General features: G+C 36.6%; 1 pseudogene; it reads left to right on the top strand.

Moving 5' to 3' along the window:
- Nucleotides 1-3769: 3769 nt before the first annotated feature.
- Nucleotides 3770-6700, top strand: LOC128216272 (uncharacterized; annotated as a pseudogene).
- Nucleotides 6701-20665: the final 13965 nt, after the last annotated feature.

Here is a 20665-nt window from a genome sequence, read left to right as displayed (position 1 = left end):
GTGTGCATGAATTGTAACTATGCCATACAATACACGTTACAATACGTGTCTCTTTTACAATATGACTGTTGACACGTGGTGCCAATTAAAAGTTTAGGTCGGGTTTCTCTATTCAACCATTTAACCAATTATTACAATATCTTGTACTATTTTCTTTCAGTGTGTTCATTGTGAATTTCAGAATCACCTTTCTTGAATCCGATCGAGATGGTTTTGGCCGATATGAAAGCACATATCTAAAAGTAGGCGTGCTCCATCGTCAACACGCTCGTGGCAACCATCCTTTATTAACTACTTGGAGATAGAGTCCACAGTTGATACGTGCTACCTATACATTTACTACGTGTTCAAGGTTGCTCCGGGCTATGCATTAATACCGGGTGCAGCCACAAGCGACGTCCCGAAAAATGTTTTCCTTGAGCATTCTGCTGGACTTTCCTTTCTATATTTCAAGTCCGTTTGTGGCGTGTCTATTTAAGAATTAAAAGATGTTTGAATGACTTATGAATTTTTTTACATGAAGTTTATATGTTTAAGATTGTTGGAGCCTCAAACAATGCTGCTGTGTAGTCTGAATAATTGTCTTGACCCAAAAGCTCGATTTCTAAATACATGTAAAAGTTAGTTTACGAATCATATTTATAAAATAATAAATGTTACAAGTACATAAATATGCCATTACATTATTTCATATTTGGCATGTTGTTATTTTATTACACGTGTGTTTTAACAAATTAACATGATATCAGTATCAACTTATCGTCTAACATATTTAATCTGATTGTGGGATGTGTCTTTTTATCGGTTCACTCCTAATGTAATAAGAGGTGAAACATTGTTTATTAAATCGTTTCTTGCTAGAGCTTGTTAAGAGTACTTGGAATGTATACACTTATGTTCCATGTTATCTTTTCTGTTTACAAGCTTTGTCTATACTAATGTTATAAGTACCTGTCAAAAGCATTAAACAAAGTCAAATTAATAAATAACAAATTAAACACCGCACTGCGAAAGCAGGTCTTCAATGATAGATAGAAGAACTTCATCCTTCAATGTGTGATTCAGTTTGAACAGTTGTTTTCTATTTTTTGTAACAGTGACCTTGACTTTTACCGTAAGGCGTCCAAATGGAATGGAAGTTCTCCATAAACACTTCATACATACAAAGTTTGGCCACAGTAACTAAACTTATTCAGTAACAAACCGTTATCTTGTTTTAATAGTAGTGACCTTGCTTTTAATCATAGGGAGCCTCAATACAATCTAATTTAAAGGCTCCAAAAACTCTTCCTACATACCATGTTCTGTAGCAATATGTCAAACCTAGCTAAAGTTATTCAGTACAAACCGTTTTTCTATTTTTAGAAACAGTGACCTTCACCTCGAACATAGCTTCAATCCAATTAAAGGTCTCCATAAATTCTTCATATATACCAAGTTTTGACAGTATGTGTCAAATCTTACTAGAATTGTTCGATACTATATGTGAGTTTGACGCCGCCCTCTCGCTGGCGAGCCAGAACAATGACGTACGCCATTCTAATAACCAGGTTTTCACCTGATTAAACATATAAAAATGTGCCTGTTATTTTAAGGTACCGATCCTCGATTCGTTAAAATCAAATCAAAACATGAGCATTCTTTTTTACTTCTGCAGATAATATTCATCACGATCAAGGGTAGCTGGTGGGGTTCTGACCAACAACAGGCTTCTGGGATTTCGTGCAATTATTTATTCAGTGAGTACAAGCCTACAAAATGATTATAAATATAAAAACATATCGAATATATGAAATGTACAATACAAAATACAAGGGCCACGCCCATTTTATTGAAACAAATACATATGGGCTTAATAATTATCTATAGTTTAATTCTTACAAATTCATGACTATCATGTATGATAAACAAATCACCAGACTGCGTGAACGTATAAATATAACATGCACAAAAGTTCCGTGAAGAACTCAAGTAAAGTTAAGTTGAATCTTGGTGTAATAAGTTATATAAACTTGAACCTCGCAGTTCGAGTGCTAGTAACATAATACCTATAAGTCGCCAGAAAAAGGGCGGTTCATAAATAAGAACCAATGCGAATGTAAGATAAAAACATAAAACATGTTTAACCATTAAAACACCACACCATACATACATACACTCAGAACATGACAAGTTCATGGACAAACATTAGTGCTAATAACATAATGCCTATAAGTCGCCAGAAAAAAGGGCGGTTAAGTCATAATAAGAACCAATGAGAATGTAACATAAAGATATAAAACTTGTTTAACCACAAAAACACCACACCATACATACATACACTCAGAACATGACAAGTTCATGGACAAACATGTGACTAAACAACACAGGACAACTGGAGTGGACTTACACTTGTCTACACCATTGCTGGAAGCGTTTAATAAAATCAGTACAAGTTTTTTTACCTCTGCAGACAAAATTTCAGCACGATCAAGGGAGTACCTTTTAAAAAAAAATCAATAACAGCATATGAATCCTTCATCTTAAAACATGTAAACTAACTCAAAGCGGGGAATCAATTTACGTGCTCATGCGTATATTGTTTCAGTAAAGGGAACGTAAGAAATACCTCACTATACGCCAACTAAGCAATCGATTGGCTAGATTTCATTTTAAAATAGTTCGTGATGTGTTATAAACAAAAATAATGGTTGTCTGTTACCTCTTTAAAACCCCACGGAGTGCCTCAATTCAATTGAAAGATAAAAAAGTGATTCTGTTTATTGAACCTTTTGTTCATATTAACTATATTTCCTAGTGATTACGAGGTTTCTATAGTTACTTTCAGTTATAAATGTCTGCTTGAAGACATATGTTTTTTTTCTTAGATTCTTAAAGCTATGTAATTGTCTGCTTTTGATAATCATGTATATATGGTTCCTATCTAACTTTTCTCCCTGAACATTATGGTATCCCGACGATACACTTGACTTGGAGGTTCTGGTGTCCCTCGATGATATTTGAGGTCTTCGGAATCCCGGACTGTTACGAAAATAACCAGTATATATATTACTTTACACATACTGATAAAATATTTAAACGCAAGTTTATTAAGTTACATCTCATGCTTTTGAACACACATATTTTTTGTTAACGGCATAATGCAAATAAACAAATAGACACTAAGGCTATCTAAAAGAAAGATAAACGAGTAATATGGGTTGGTGAAGAAATGTGAAATTAATTTAAGTCAGAAAAAAAATTGACTTAATTTGTAGCTAAGTACATGTATTGCTGGAATGAGTTATAAAAGATTAAACTTGAATCGATTGCTCTTAACTGGACAAATACAACAGGAAGTTATGTGATATTGTAAACTTTGTGAGAAGGTCGTGTCCTTACGAGCTGCTTGAGTTTAATTGTGGAAAATTGGCATATTGACTGATGATAGAACCACACAAAAGGTAATGTCCAAAGTTTTAAAGAGATAGGATCTCATAATCGACGTTACATTTTTGGACGAATCGAATAAACTTCGCTCGGAATACAAGTTTTAATGTATGCATGCACATAAAAACATGCACATGCATTAAGCAGCCCGCTAATGAGGTTGGTCGAGATAAATTTTCACTCGGTATTTGAGACATCGTTGAAAGTATTACCATATGCGTTTTGTTCCGTCATTGCTTCAACTTGCTAACGAAAACTAAGAGTCCGCAAGTTGGTGAATAATCAATAGACAACAAGAATGAGGGGTGAAATGAGTATTATTGTGAACGTATGCTTAGTTATGTTTGTGGTTTCGCTTATTGTGGGATGCAATCAGCGGATCCCTTCCATTGCTTCCGGAATCAGAAAGACGCCAATCTACAAAGTTATCCAAAATAAAGGCAGGTCAAAAGGGATTCCGATGAATACGTCGTCACAGCATACAGTGACTTCTTCTCTTTCATCGATCACTCAGTATGGCTTGAGGATACTGTTAATCGTATACAACCGTGCTCAATCCATGTTACGTAGATACTCAATTCTATCAACGAAGCCAATTTTGATGGTGATAACATCAAACTGGAGGTGTGGATTGATAGATCTAAGACGGGGGATGTTGATTCATTAACAGTTGAAACTGCTGAAGGATTTGTATTCAAGCACGGTCATTATGAGGTCCTAAAACATTCGCAACATGTCGGAATTTACAGAGAATGGCTCACGACTTGGAAACTAATAGCGAACAGTTTTGAAATCGCCGTGATTCTTGAGGATGACCTCACAGTATCTCCTCATTTTTACAAATATTTAAAATTAGTGCACAATAAATATGACAGCATACCTGAAATTAACGGTTTTGCATTACAGGGAATGTCAATAAAGCATGGAATAGGTTATTCAAGCCAAACATTAGAAGGTCCTGAAGGCTGTCTAGTATTCTTATACCCCGTCCTAGGAACGTGGGGTTTTTCGCCAAAAAGAGACAACTGGATTCACTTCTTGGAGTGGTTTTCGAAAGTAAATCAAGACAAGACATTCCAGCCTTACATTCCTGATAATGTGATGACTGAATGGTTTAAGACGTTCCAGTCCCAGGGAAAGGCAGGTGGGTGTGGTCCATATGGCACATCTATCATTCCTGGAAATTCGAGGAATATACGCTGTATCCAAATTTTGAAGGTAAGCTTTATCAGGCGATCACGCACCAAGATATGGACTTTACGTGTATGAAACATTTTCCACATATCTCCTACATTATACCGCAGACATTTGATGCGAAATATCTCCATCCGGGTGGTTAGGGATCATGTTTTATTTCATTTTTAACATATTTTTTACAACATAACGTTTTTTTGCATGCTTTACGATGAAATATGGGGTTTTAACAGTGAAATAACAGCAGAGAAAATATCTATTCACTCTAAAATAAGGAGTGAAAATATCAACTTTCAGAACTACTTTTAAATTCCTTTGTTGTTTACATGTACTTGCCTTGATCAAAACAGAACACTGGACTTCAGTAAATTATGTCAAAAAATGTTAAAAAAAAATAAAGAAATGTTTTATAAATTTATATAATATATAATTGGAAATTAACAACTTACCTTTTATTACCGATTATCCCGTTTATCAAACATTTTACTGATCTTTGAAGCTGAATGTTCGAACATTTCCTTTTATACCAAACAAATTATACTTTAATCTTTGGGTTAACAAAGGAAAATAATTGAAATCTGTATTAAAATTAACAAGTTACCATAACCCATTCTGTTTAACAAATCAGACATAGCTGGGTGCCATATTTTTTTGCTAGTAGGACGTATGTTATTATTATGATAAATATTGGATTGTTTTGTTAACACATGGTGCATTAATGAATTAGGATTCATATTAATTTTTATCCAATATTTTAATGCCCTTTCTTTACAAATAACTGACAATGGAAACCGTCCTAGCTCGCCTAAAACGGCGGCATTAGATGTCTGTAAATACCAACGAAATTCCAAACTTGATCACTGACTCCTTATATGCTGATGAGGTGAGCGGAGCATAGCGCTTTGCAAGCAATGCCTGAGCAGTTTCCTGAATTTACTTAAGAAATTATTAGAGAAATACTGTACATTTTCTAATAGAAATTAAGCTCCTGTTTAGAAAATAAATGTGATTATTTTCGAAAACAAATTAGCATTCTTGTTTAGTGAAAAAGCGCAGATTGGCATTTGCTCATGTTTTTGTAAAATGTACTTTTTTTGTGTATGGCGAAATAAAGTTTTGCAAATCATTAGGAGTGTTAAAACTAAGATACTAAAATTTGAAACCCTTTAGCAAATGTTGACATTTGCTCAAATATCGCTTTTGAAGACTTCAATTTTCATAAAACAGTTAACAGCTCTGTTGCGTAATTGGTTTATTGACATTATCACGTGATGTTATCAATGTATAGTTAACATATCAAAATATCAACTGCATATATGAAGGTCCCGGTGCTCTTGTGGTTCAGGTGTGGATTAGCTAGGATATTTTTTTCTTTACTTAACCGGAGTAAACCAACATACCTTTTTATACTATAACTGTAGTTTTTGCAATTTCTTTGTCATAGATTAAAGTAATGATAAAATCAGTGTTTTCAGTTTTTTTATACAAAGCACATACGTCTTAGTAAAAAAACGCAAATCAATGGTATATTAAGTAACATATAGTTTTAGGTACAGAACGTCTCGTGATATGCAAATTTCGTTATGCCGATATGCGCGTGAAATTTAGATTATACTTAAAGTAGCTTACTGTTTTTAAACATTTTGTAGTTTCTCCATTTTCCCCGAACATTTTTGAATGGATGAGTTGGTGTATTCTTGAAAAAAAAATGCATTTTATCTCTTTCTTGTATCTTTTCTGTCTATTTTAAAAGCATTCTTTTCATTTCTATAAAAAAAAATGGAATTCCTAGTTTCAGTCAAATGCGGCATTTTCCCAATCAGAAAACCCCGGCCCTATTCTCAAAATGTGAATTTCAGCCAATCAGAAAACAGTTTTTATTCAATTAATCTGGTATAAAATGTTCATATTTACAGGTCACAAAGGTTTGGCCGCTAATTGGATGGAGGCTGGATTACACTTTGCCAAATCGGCAAACAAGCCTACCAATGACCTTCTCACGGAATGGGAATCCGATTACGAAAACCTTCCAGACCAACCAAAACACCTGGACTTAAAGGGAGGTGTTCAGGATTAACTGATGTAGAATTTCTTTGTAAACGATTAATACAAGAACTGTGATGAACATAATACGGTTTTTAAATAAATAAATATGATTTAAAAACGCTTGTTATTACAACATTACATCTGGCACGATATATATCGCGAACGTGTGTTCTTTTGTTGTGGGAGAAATCGGTGTACCCGAAGGAAACCCTCTTGACAAGCTTGGTGAACAGAATTGAACCATGAAGCGAGTCAGCTCATCACTGTGCTGACTGGACAACTGAACTGCAGTGCAGTCTTATATATAAAATGTACATAGAGTGGAATTGTTTGAGCAACTAAACGGTACATGAACAAACTGCTAGAGTATGCTTCTATAGTGATTACATGTATATAAAAAAGTGGAATTATTAGGTAATTTTGCCATGTTGCTCCTTTCTTCTAGTTCTGTGAATTTATAATTTATGTTCGTGCACATTATTATTGTTTTGGATGTAAATAATACTCTTTTGGTGGATTTTTTTCTCATTTTTATGAACGTACATGTAACGTTACCTGTGCTTCACAGTATTATTCATATATTATATGTTACGTGGTCAAGACATTTTAAATCCTTACGTGCATTGTTTACACTGTCCGATACATATGTGTATGAATTCTGAATGCCTGATTAGCCCATAGTATTTTGCCAGGTTTTAAAAAGGGTATGGCAGAAAAAGGACATGGTGATGAGTGAGAAAAGGGCACATTGTGTCGAGTTGCTGTGAATTTGAACATAATTTTTCTTTCTGAAAATGGAAGTGTGCTTTAAACATAAAGAAACGATAGATTTCAGCTGCCAAATATGTCAAATTTGTCATTTTAGTTAAGTGTTAAATTTTAGTCGAAACAAAGAATTACAATATCTATCACCTGTTTCCAATCCCGATCGATAAATTCGACTCGAGGGCGCGCCCATTATAAAACCGAAAAAACAAACTTATTTGATTATTTCATTTATACCTAAAATATCAATTTGTGGGGAAAGTGACATAAAGAAATGATTTTTGTATATTATACCAAAAAGCTTGTGTGACATTGTTTACGGAAGTCATGACGTGTATCAGTTTTAGATAACCTTTGACGTTAAGAAGTATGCCCCAATCGCGGTTTTTGACGATTATTAATTATCATTTTTATTATTCAATTATATGTGTACACATTAATTTGAGCTTTATTGATATGACATGACTTGCTTTTCATAAAACCTGCATACATTAAAAGAAATAAGAAGTAGCGCGTTTTTGCTCTTGAGTCATCAAGTTTGACTCTTTTTGTATGAAAACACATTTAAGTGTCTTTAAATGTTAGAATAATTTTAAATGCTATTTGCATGCATTTGAATAACTCTTAATTTTCGTTTGAAAATCGGATGTTCGTAAATAACATGACTTTGTCATGTCCTTAAAATTTAACTCATAAATATAATCACCTTTTGATTTAAATAAAACATGTGTAATTTATAAGTTTTCTGTAATTTGTATTTGCAGGAGGATATTTCAACCAAATCTATTTTAAAATTGAATCTGAAACAAATATTCATTTTCAAGCATGCTCCCCAATACAGTTTGTATAATTTTATACGGCTGTCGTATCCGTCTGTATATTGTTATGTTAATTTGCCTAAGTTGTAAAATAATTTGATAACATGTGTTTGTACATATTTTTTCTTCTTACAAATGTTCTTACAATGTTATGAATCACAGGTTATACAAAATGTAATATATTTGTGCAATTGTTCATAACTTTCTTAAAGGGAACATTTAAACATTTCAACTTTCAACTTTTATTTGACAAAAGCATCATGTTCCCACATAGGGACAGGATTAGCAAATACAATATAAAACGCACAATGGGCACGGCTACATGTATATGAGATATTAAGTATGTTTGTACAACTATATGAGATATTAAGTATTAATTATTTTAACAAGGAGGTAGTTCATATGTTTTACTTTCTATTGTTACTAAATTCTAAAATTGAATAAAACAATTTGGGTTATATTGTTTGTTTTTTAAAATATTGTTATGGATAATTCCTGGTTTCGACAGAAGATGAACGCACTAAATAGTCGAGTGTAACCGGCTATGGTAGGTTGCCTTTCCTTGTAACTAACGGGGTTCACTTCCGGAATAAATCTAACAGAGGAAAGTTCTACACTAGTCTAAAATAATAGACGTGTGATACGGGATTCTTCCAATCCCTAACGTCTAAACGGGAATGTGCAAAAAACGGTGGTGTTTTAAAAATATTGAAATTGTTTTAAGTGAAGTATTTTATGGTTGAAATTGATCATAAAGAGTTATATTCATGTTTTACCATGTAAGTGAAATGTTATTTTGCACTAAACAAGCATTTAATGCATTAAAACAAGTTGTTTACCTTTCCAATAAAACGAAAGTTGACTGACACAGAAAACAATTATGCGAGGGGGAACAACTCGATACACTCGTAATAAATCGGCCTCCTCCGACATAGCTTCGAGATAGACATCGTTACACAATCGTAACAACTCGGCCATGGCCGAAATGTTCCGAGCGATTTAAAACTGTGCCCTGAAGCCTTGCAGGTGCCCTTCATGTACATATCGTTATGTTTTGACAGAATGAAATAAAGAAAATCCGTCAAACTCATAATTATAAGTTGGATATTTATTTTTTGTGTACGGAACTGATATAAAATAACATTATCTGGTAACATTTCTTGTTTTTATGATATTTTATAGGCGCTATATGCTTTAACCCGGAATACTGATCGGAACAACTACCCACTTTTGATACTAAACAATTTGTACGTGAAGGATTTGCCATATCAAAAATCTAAAAAAATCCGTCAACGTACAATTATTTGGACTAAGTTCTACACATGTGAAGTAACGGATAAATTTACAGTTAAATGAAACATTTGATGATGTGCTCACATATTTATATAAAAACAATTACAGATGAAATCCTCGTCCCAAATCCGCCCCAAGCAGATAACAAGTGTATTTCATTAAACGGCTTGAAAATAAACAACGATAACATTAATATTTATGTGAAAAACTTAACACTTGACCGAATATCAAGGATAGAAAAAGAAGGGATATTGTCATAGCAATGGCGTTGTCATGTAATTCTTTAACCTTGACCATAACCCACAATGTTTTCCAAAACACCCAAATCAAAACTGGCAAATATTCATGTAATGCTTACGTAAAACCTATGCCATTGTTCTTAAACGTTTTATAAATAACTAGCACATGACATAGTAACATTAGAGCTGTATATGAAACAACGACACTTAGTGATTATCGACCCCGAGTCTTAACTTAAGGTCTTAATAAGCATGGGCGCTGAAATTCAAAGTCACAGTCTGAGTGAGTGTGGGCTCTGATTCTGAATCTCAAGGTCGTAGTGAATATGGCCCTTGAGTCTGAAACTCAAGCTCTTAGTGAATAGGTGTCCTGAGTCTAAACTCAAGCTCTTAGTGAATATGATCCCCGAGTCTTAACTCAAGCTCTTAGTGAATATGATTCTCAAGTCTTAACTCAAGCCCTTAGTGAATATGATCCTCAAGTCTAAACTCAAGCCCTTAGTGAATATGATCCTCAAGTCTAAACTCAAGCTCTTAGTGAATATGATCCCGGAGTCCAAACTCAAGCTCTTAGTGAATATGATCCTCAAGTCTAAACTCAAGCTCTTAGTGAATATTATCCCCGAGTCCAAACTCTAGCTCTTAGTGAATATGATCCTCAAGTCTAAACTCTAGCTCTTAGTGAATATGATCCCCGAGTCCAAACTCTAGCTCTTAGTGAATATGATCCCCGAGTCTAAACTCAAGCTCTTGGTGAATATGATCCCCGAGTCTAAACTCAAGCTCTTAGTGAATATGATCCCCGAGTCTAAACTCAAGCTCTTAGTGAATATGATCCCCGAGTCTAAACTCAAGCTCTTGGTGAATATGATCCCCGAGTCTAAACTCTAGCTTTTAGTGAATAAGATCCCCGAGTCTCAACTCTAGCTCTTAATGAATATGATGCTCAAGTCTAAACTCAAGATCTTAGTGAATATGATCCCCGAGTCTAAACTCTAGCTCTTAGTGAATATGATCCCCGAGTCTAAACTCTAGCTCTTGGTGCAAATGATCCCCGAGTCTAAACTCTAGCTCTTAGTGAATATGATCCCCGAGTCCATACTCAAGCTCTTGGTGAATATGATCCCCGAGTCCATACTCAAGCTCTTAGTGAATGTGATCCCAGAGTCTAATCTCAAGCTCTTGGTGAATAAGATCCCCGAGTCTTAGCTCAAGCTCTTAGTGAATATCATCCTCAAGTCTAAACTCAAGCTCTTAGTAAATATGATCTCCGAGTCTAAACTCTAGCTCTTAGTGAATATGATCCTCAAGTCTAAACTCTAGCTCTTAGTGAATATGATCCCCGAATCCAAACTCTAGCTCTTAGTGAATATGATCCCCGAGTCTAAACTCTAGCTCTTAGTGAATAAGATCCTCAAGTCTAAACTCAAGCTCTTAGTGCATATGATCCCCGAATCTAAACTCAAGCTCTTAGCGTTTATGATCCCCGAGTCTAAACTCTAGCTTTTAGTGAATAAGATCCCCGAGTCTAAACCCTAGCTCTTAGTGAATATGATCCTCAAGTCTAAACTCAAGCTCTTAGTGAATATGATCCCCGAGTCTAAACTCTAGCTCTTAGTGAATATGATCCCCGAGTCTAAACTCTAGCTCTTAATGAATATGATCCTCAAGTCTAAACTCTAGCTCTTAGTGAATATGATCCCCGAATCCACACTCTAGCTCTTAGTGAATATGATCCCCAAGTCTAAACTCAAGCTCTTAGTGAATATGATCCCCGAGTCTAAACTCAAGCTCTTAGTGAATATGATCCCCGAGTCTAAACTCAAGCTCTTGGTGAATATGATCCCCGAGTCTAAACTCTAGCTCTTAGTGAATATGATCCCCGAGTCTAAACTCAAGCTCTTAGTGAATATGATCCTCAAGTCTAAACTCAAGCTCTTAGTGAATATGATCCCCGAGTCTAAACTCTAGCTCTTAGTGAATATGATCCCCGAGTCTAAACTCTAGCTCTTGGTGAATATGATCCCCGAGTCTAAACTCAAGCTCTTAGTGAATATGATCCCCGAGTCCATACTCAAGCTCTTGGTGAATATGATCCCCGAGTCCAAACTCAAGCTCTTAGTGAATATGATCCCCGAGTCTAAACTCAAGCTCTTGGTGAATATGATCCCCGAGTCTTATCTCAAGCTCTTAGTGAATATGATCCTCAAGTCTAATCTCAAGCTCTTAGTGAATATGATCCCCGAGTCTAAACTCTAGCTCTTAGTGAATATGATCCTCAAGTCTAAACTCTAGCTCTTAGTGAATATGATCACCGAATCCAAACTCTAGCTATTAGTGAATATTATCCCCGAGTCTAAACTCTAGCTCTTAGTGAATATGATCCTCAAGTCTAAACTCAAGCTCTTAGTGCATATGATCCCCGAATCTAAACTCAAGCTCTTAGCGTATATGATCCCCGAGTCTAAACTCTAGCTTTTAGTGAATAAGATCCCCGAGTCTAAACTCTAGCTCTTGGTGAATATGATCCCCGAGTCTAAACTCAAGTTCTTAGTGAATATGATCCCCGAGTCTAAACTCATGCTCTTAGTGAATATGATCCCCGAGTCTAAACTCAAGCTCTTGGTGAATATGATCCCCGAGTCTAAACTCTAGCTCTTAGTGAATATGATCCCCGAGTCTAAACTCAAGCTCTTAGTGAATATGATCCTCAAGTCTAAACTCAAGCTCTTAGTGAATATGATCCCCGAGTCTAAACTCTAGCTCTTAGTGCATATGATCCCCGAGTCTAAACTCTAGCTCTTAGTGAATATGATCCCCGAGTCCAAACTCAAGCTCTTAGTGAATATGATCCCCGAGTCTAAACTCAAGCTCTTAGTGAATATGATCCCCGAGTCTAAACTCAAGCTCTTAGTGAATATGATCCCCGAGTCTAAACTCAAGCTCTTAGTGAATATGATCCCATCGACTTCACTCAAGCTCTTAGTGAATATGATCCTCAAGTCTAAACTCAAGCTCTTAGTGAATATGATCCCCGAGTCTTAACTCTAGCTCTTAGTGAATATGATCCTCAAGTCTTAACTCAAGCTCTTAGTGAATATGATCCTCAAGTCTAAGCTTAAGCTCTTAGTGAATATGATCCCCGAGTCCAAACTCAAGCTCTTAGTGAATATGATCCCCGAGTCTAAACTCAAGCTCTTAGTGAATATGATCCCCGAGTCTAAACTCAAGCTCTTAGTGAATATGATCCTCAAGTCTAATCTCTAGCTCTTAGTGAATATGATCCCCGAGTCCAAACTCTAGCTCTTAGTGAATATGATCCTCAAGTCTAAACTCTAGCTCTTAGTGAATATGATCCCAGAGTCCAAACTCTAGCTCTTAGTGAATATGATCCCCGAGTCCAAACTCAAGCTCTTAGTGAATGTGATCCTCAAGTCTAAACTCAAGCTCTTAGTGAATATGATCCCCGAGTCTAAACTCTAGCTCTTAGTGAATATGATCCTCAAGTCTAAACTCTAGCTCTTAGTGAATATGATCCCCGAATCCAAACTCTAGCTCTTAGTGAATATGATCCCCGAGTCTAAACTTTAGCTCTTAGTGAATATGATCATCAAGTCTAATCTCAAGCTCTTAGTGAATATGATCCCCGAATCTAAACTCAAGCTCTTAGCGTATATGATCCCCGAGTCTTAACTCTAGGTCTTGGTGAATATGATCCCCGAGTCCAAACTCAAGCTCTTAGTGAATATGATCCCCGAGTCCAAACTCAAGCTCTTGGTGAATATGATCCCCGAGTCTAAACTCAAGCTCTTAGTGAATATGATCCCCGAGTCTAAACTCAAGCTCTTAGTGAATATGATCCTCAAGTCTAAACTCAAGCTCTTAGTGAATATGATCCTCAAGTCTAAACTCTAGCTCTTAGTGAATATGATCATCAAGTCTAATCTCAAGCTCTTAGTGAATATGATCCCCGAATCTAAACTCAAGCTCTTAGCGTATATGATCCCCGAGTCTTAACTCAAGCTCTTGGTGAATATGATCCCCGAGTCTAAACTCAAGCTCTTAGTGAATATGATCCCCGAGTCTAAACTCAAGCTCTTGGTGAATATGATCCCCGAGTCTAAACTCAAGTTCATAGTGAATATGATCCCCGAGTCTAAACTCAAGCTCTTAGTGAATATGATCCCCGAGTCTAAACTCAAGCTCTTAGTGAATATGATCCTCAAGTCTAAACTCTAGCTCTTAGTGAATATGATCCCCGAGTCTAAACTCTAGCTCTTGGTGAATATGATCCCCGAGTCCAAACTCAAGCTCTTAGTGAATATGATCCCCGAGTCCAAACTCAAGCTCTTGGTGAATATGATCCCCGAGTCCATACTCAAGCTCTTAGTGAATATGATCCCAGAGTCTAAACTCAATCTCTTGGTGAATATGATACCCGAGTCTTAGCTCAAGCTCTTAGTGAATATGATCCCCGAGTCTAAACTCAAGCTCTTAGTGAATATGATCCCCGAGTCTAAACTCAAGCTCTTGGTGAATATGATCCCCGAGTCTAAACTCAAGCTCTTAGTGAATATGATCCCCGAGTCTAAACTCAAGCTCTTAGTGAATATGATCCCCGAGTCTAAACTCAAGCTCTTAGTGAATATGATCCTCAAGTCTAAACTCAAGCTCTTAGTGAATATGATCCCCGAGTCCAAACTCTAGCTCTTAGTGAATATGATCCTCAAGTCTAAACTCTAGCTCTTAGTGAATATGATCATCAATTCTGAACTCTAGCTCATAGTGAATATGATCCCCGAGTCTAAACTCTAGCTCTTAATGAATATGACCCCCGAGTCTAAACTCAAGCTTTTAGTGAATACGGGACCTGAGTCTCAAACTCAAGGTTTTAGTAGTCCCTGAGTCTGAAATATGGTGGACTCTATCTACACAACACAATACTGTATGTACACTTTACTTTTATAATGCTTATTTCAATGAAATAAAAAATGCAACAACAATTCATATTTTTATATGTAATTTACTTCAAAATGTATCCAATACAAATTTATGAGCTGTATCAATAAATCACAGTCCTTTGATTACAATGAACTTTAGTTGAAGCTATATTTGCACACATGATCAGTCTATGGGCGATGTTCGGTGGTGGTTTGGATGCTTGACCCTACATGTAGGTTTGAGTTGAGCATTGGGACTCACTCTCATGAACACCGGGATCGTGAAGAAGTAGACTAAAATTGGTGCATGGTAATTTTAGTGCATACCAATGTATCTTTTAGCTTGATCTTGAAGACTTGTAATTTCCTGGGCAGTTTGTGAAAACCGTTAAGTGCTATGTCCATGTTCACTTACAACTTGAGTCAGAGTTTGGGATTCAGACTCAAAACAAGAGCTGTCACAGTATGTTACGAATGCCCCCGAATGGGGCGATACTATTTCCAGGTCTCTCCTCGTAAAATCCGGTCTCATCCAGTCTCATAATTCCTGGTCATAGCTTATTGCCCCGGGCAACGCATTGTTTTGCCGGTGTTTGTTAAACTACTTTGACAATCTAATTTTATTTTATATGTAATAAAATGGGATAAAATATATACACCATGTCTTAATTTATGCAATCTTTTATATGTGTTAACTATTTATGCAATTTCACGGTTAAAGGTGTAGAGAAAGATGCGATGACAATAAAAATGCTCATGTTTTCTCATATTTTTTTGTTTTTAAATTTGGTTATATGTTATTATTTCTAAACTTCATGACAGCTTTTGCACAACAATTATTCTATAACATAGCCTTATATTTATACAACATTATATATATATATATTTTTATGCTGAACATGAGAAAATAAAGGTATATACATAAATATATGTAAGAACCGAACAGTAGCTAGTATTGTGTATTATAAACAAAAGCATAGTGACCAAAACAGAGAGGCCCGTCCAAGGAATCTGACACAAACTTTTCTGTCAGTGATATTTTGAGGGAAGGCTAGTGCTGTGTTGTTTCAGGATACAAACGATTCTGTGTATGAGGAGAACACACGCGAAGTTTTCAACAAAACACCTGTGTCGGGTTCGGGGAAACGCAGTTGCAAGTTGGCGGAAGGCGGCAGCGAACCCACAAACAAAGACTTGCTAGACTGTATCATAAATTGATTAAAATTAAAACCCTTGAACGTAAGGTTACGGACTTTGAAAAGGAGTTAAGGAAATTATGGATAGCCCTCGAGGACCGTGTGAAGCGTTCGGACGAGCGAGTGAACAAGGTTGAGGACAAGGTTGAGTCGGTTGACGTGGAGGCGGGGATTATGGCGGACAGGGTGATCATGTTGGAAAAACAACGGGGGGAGCTTCGGGACGACGTTGCGTACTTAAAGTCGCAGTCAATGAGGAATAATTTAGTGTTCACCAATGCTCCCGAGAATAACTCTTCAGGAAACGAGCCAGCCAACGTCACCGAGAGCAAACTTCGAATACACATGCAGGAGAACCTCAAGATCGCGAAAGAGACGGCTGAGTCGATTCGCTTTGAGCGCGTCCATCGCTCTCCGGGGCAGCCAAGGCAGGGTAAAGTACGAAATATCGTAGCGAAGTTTACCTTTTACAAGGACAGGGAGGTAGTTCGGCGGGAGTGGAAACATTTGGCTGGGACGGGATGCCAAATGTACGAACAGTTTCCACCGGAAGTGCTGGATAACCTCCCCCGGCTGGTCCCCATGATGAAGGACGCCAGGAAAGAGGGCAAGCGGGCATGGGTTGCTTATGACACCCTGTACGGACGGCAAGCAGGTGCGGATGTAGGGGCACGATTGGGGTGAGCTATTCGTCCTCTCGTGGAATGTCTATGGACTTACGAGGGAGAAGAAGGAGAGCCTTGAGTTTGTAAATATTTTAGAAAAACACGATATTTGTTTTTTATACGAGTCATGGTTTGATTCTACTAGTAATATAGATTTAAATGGTTATAAATCGCATATTTCTTATTGTAAATTTCAACATAGGAACGCTAAACGAAATAGTGGTGGAGTAGTTTTATATTACAAAAACCATTTAAAGTTGCACTCTCACAGATTGAACGTTTTAACAACTGTTTTATTTTTTGTCTTGGAACGAGCCATTTTTTTCAAAAATCCATGGAAACCAGTGATTTAAGACTGTAATTAATTTTCGAAAGGAAATATGCAAATCTGCGATCTGTTCTTTTGTCAGCAATCTTTTATCATTGGTTTGCAGATATTAATGCAAAAATTTGCTCTTTCCAAGACAAATAAAAAAGTTGTAAAAACGGTATATCTGTAAGAGTGCAGCTTTAAGTGATGGCATTGAAGTAATTAAAAATCATTTTGATACAATTATTTAGCTTAAACTTGATTATTTGTGTGGTACCTACATTTGAGTGAGGACTCGCCCATAAACAATACTGTTAATGTTGATTTATTTGATATCTTAGAAAAATGATCTGTTTTTATACGATAGTCTTGGTTGTGTATTTGTATTATGATGTTTGTATTCAAGATGTTGGGTAAATATGCAAAACCAAAACTTTGTGCAGATGTACATCTTACTTGAATACAAAATGTTATTGTTTTGGCATTGGTTGTGTTACTATTTCCAATAGTTATTATGTTAGAGATAAATATTTTGGGCATTGTTTGTGTTTCAAATCTTGTATAGTAAGTTATGGATTATCGGGCATTGGTTGTGTGCATATTTCCAATCCTTGTACACTTTTGGTCGGATTTTCTGGCATTGGTTGTGTGTCTATTTCCAATCCCTGTATAGTTTGCGATGAATATTTCGGGCATTGGTTGTGTGTCTATTTCCAATCCCTGTATAGTTTGCGATGGATATTTCGGGCATTGGTTGTGTGTCTATTTTCAATCCCTGTATAGTTTGCGATTGATATTTCGGGCATTGGTTGTGTGTCTATTTCCAATCCCTGTACAGTTTGCGATGGATATTTCTGGCATTGGTTGTGTGTCTATTTCCAATCCCTGTATAGTTTGCGATTGATATTTCGGGCATTGGTTGTGTGTCTATTTCCAATCCCTGTATAGTTTGCGATTGATATTTCTGGCATTGGTTGTGTGTCTATTTCCAATCCCTGTATAGTTTGCGATGAATATTTCGGGCATTGGTTGTGTGTCTATTTCCAATCCCTGTATAGTTTGCGATGGATATTTCGGGAATTGGTTGTGTTTCTATTTCCAATCCCTGTATAGTTTGCGATGGATATTTCTGGCATTGGTTGTGTGTCTATTTCCAATCCCTGTACAGTTTGCGATGGATATTTCGGGCATTGGTTGTGTGTCTATTTCCAATCCCTGTATAGTTTGCGATGGATATTTCTGGCATTGGTTGTGTGTCTATTTCCAATCCCTGTACAGTTTGCGATGGCTATTTCGGGCATTGGTTGTGTTTCTATTTCCAATCCCTCTACAGTTTGCGATGGATATTTCGGGCATTGGTTGTGTGTCTATTTCCAATCCCTGTATAGTTTGCGATGGATATTTCTGGCATTGGTTGTGTGTCTATTTCCAATCCCTGTACAGTTTGCGATGGATATTTCGGGCATTGGTTGTGTTTCTATTTCCAATCCCTGTACAGTTTGCGATGGATATTTCGGGCATTGGTTGTGTGTCTATTTCCAATCCCTGTACAGTTTGCGATGGATATTTCTGGCATTGGATGTGTGTCTATTTCCAATCCCTGTACAGTTTGCGATGGATATTTCGGGCATTGGTTGTGTGTCTATTTCCAATCCCTGTATAGTTTGCGATGTATATTTCTGGCATTGGTTGTGTGTCTATTTCCACTCCCTGTACAGTTTGCGATGGATATTTCGGGCATTGGTTGTGTGTCTATTTCCAATCCCTGTAGAGTTTGCGATGGATATTTCGGGCATTGGTTGTGTTTCTATTTCCAATCCCTCTACAGTTTGCGATGGATATTTCGGGCATTGGATGTGTGCCTTTTTCCAATTATTGTACATTTATTGATGGATTTTGTGCACGGTTGTGTTTCTTTTTCCAATCACTGTGTATTGTAAGTGGATCTTTGGGCATTAGGCATTGTTTGTGTACTTATTTCCAACACTTATATACCACCATATATTAAATGGGTATATGTTTATACCCGCTCTCTGGTATTTCTCTTTTGATAGTTTAAGCATCATTCGCTCTCTTGTTTTTCTCTTTTTGATAGTTTTAATAATCATTCCAAAGAAAACCCCCAAATCTGCCAAGTCGGGGAACCGGATGGAATCCCCTGTTGCTGATGCGATCTTCAAGGGCAGACGATTAAATTCTTCAGGAAATCGGAAAGTTGATCGACAGTGCTGGATTCAGAAACAGATCAGAAACTTACTGACAAAAAATTGAATTGGGAATATGTTGATTTTGCACCTACCATCCACAAGGACCAACATGATGAAACAAGATATATCAGGAAAACAAACAATTCCTTGTTACATCAATACAAACACCATCTGCTAAACACATTATTGAAATCGACCAGTGGAACAAGGCTTTTCAAATCTACTCGGACATATACTCGGCCAAATATCATTCTCAAGCACCAAAACTTTTCCGGTATACATGTCCATCAGCCAATCTCTCTACCACATCTGGCGACAATGGCTAGTCTATGATGAGAAATTTAGGCGTCTGCGTGCAGTCCCTCCATCCGTTCCTTGGGGAAACTATCCATACGGAAAGATACATCTTTTTCTGTATGGTGAATAATTCCTCTAATGACCCCTCAAAGCTCAATTCTAGATCACACGCAAAACATAATCCCTTTACACGTCCTCTACAAGAATGATACTGTTGGAAATTTCAAGAATCTTGACCTACAGCATTCCCAAATGCACAGTTATGTAGACGTTACTCCAACATTGAAAAATAGGATATTGAAGAAGCTTTTTGTTTATCCTGATGCCACCATTTCATTAGACTACCATACACTATGGTTTCACTTGTGATAACAAATATTATTTAGTTTAAACGTGATATATTTTACAACGAGTGTGAATAAAGCTATGATAGCTTATTCTAAGTCACTCTCGTTGGCACGATGTTGCGCGAGAGTGTGGTCTTGTGTTGTGGGGGAAACCTGAGTACCCGCAGAAAACCCACTTGTCCGGCTTGGTGACCACTAACCAAACTCACATGCGCCCATGCCGGGAATCGAACCCGGGTCGCCTTGGCGAGAAATATTATTTCGACACTGTTTTACTAATAGGAGCTTTATCATCAGTAGCCATCTTCGAAGTTTTTTTCCTCCACTATACAATGGGTCTTACAACATAAACTCAAGGTCAACTTTGTATCTCATATAATTGACGACTTCATTTGAGTGGGTCTGGCAGGTACAAAGCGATAACCAAACAGTATGACATAGTTGAGCTCTTGAAGGCTAAGACTGAAATGATACGATCATGTGTGGTATATTTTATCAAGGTAAGTACAACTTGTAACATGATAAGGGAGGAGTATAAAACATAAATTAGTTTTAATATCTGTGACGCATCCTGGTGCAGTTCTAAAAACATCCAGCACCTTACTCTTTGATATCAACATGAAATAAATCCATTGAACATGTGGCGATTGTTTGTTAACACTCGTGATCTTGACTCATGACATGTGTGGCCTGCGACTAATGAAATAATAGTTACACGAATAGTAACTATAAATGACTTTAACAAGAAAATTTCATCCATTGTACAATATTTACTTTTAAACTCGAATTGAACCTAGGTAAGTCCGTTTCCATCGTTTCAGCCTTTCATTTATTAACACAGTAAATAACTCCGCAAAACAGCAAGTTAATGTAATGCCTCGATAATTATTAGGATCTGAATAATTCTCTTTTTAAATAT

The sequence above is a fragment of the Mya arenaria genome, chromosome 14 (genome assembly GCF_026914265.1).
Source record: "Mya arenaria isolate MELC-2E11 chromosome 14, ASM2691426v1".
Classification (NCBI taxonomy): domain Eukaryota; kingdom Metazoa; phylum Mollusca; class Bivalvia; order Myida; family Myidae; genus Mya; species Mya arenaria.
The sequence above is the reverse complement of the archived record's forward strand: the minus strand, read 5'-3'. Positions and strand labels throughout refer to the sequence as shown.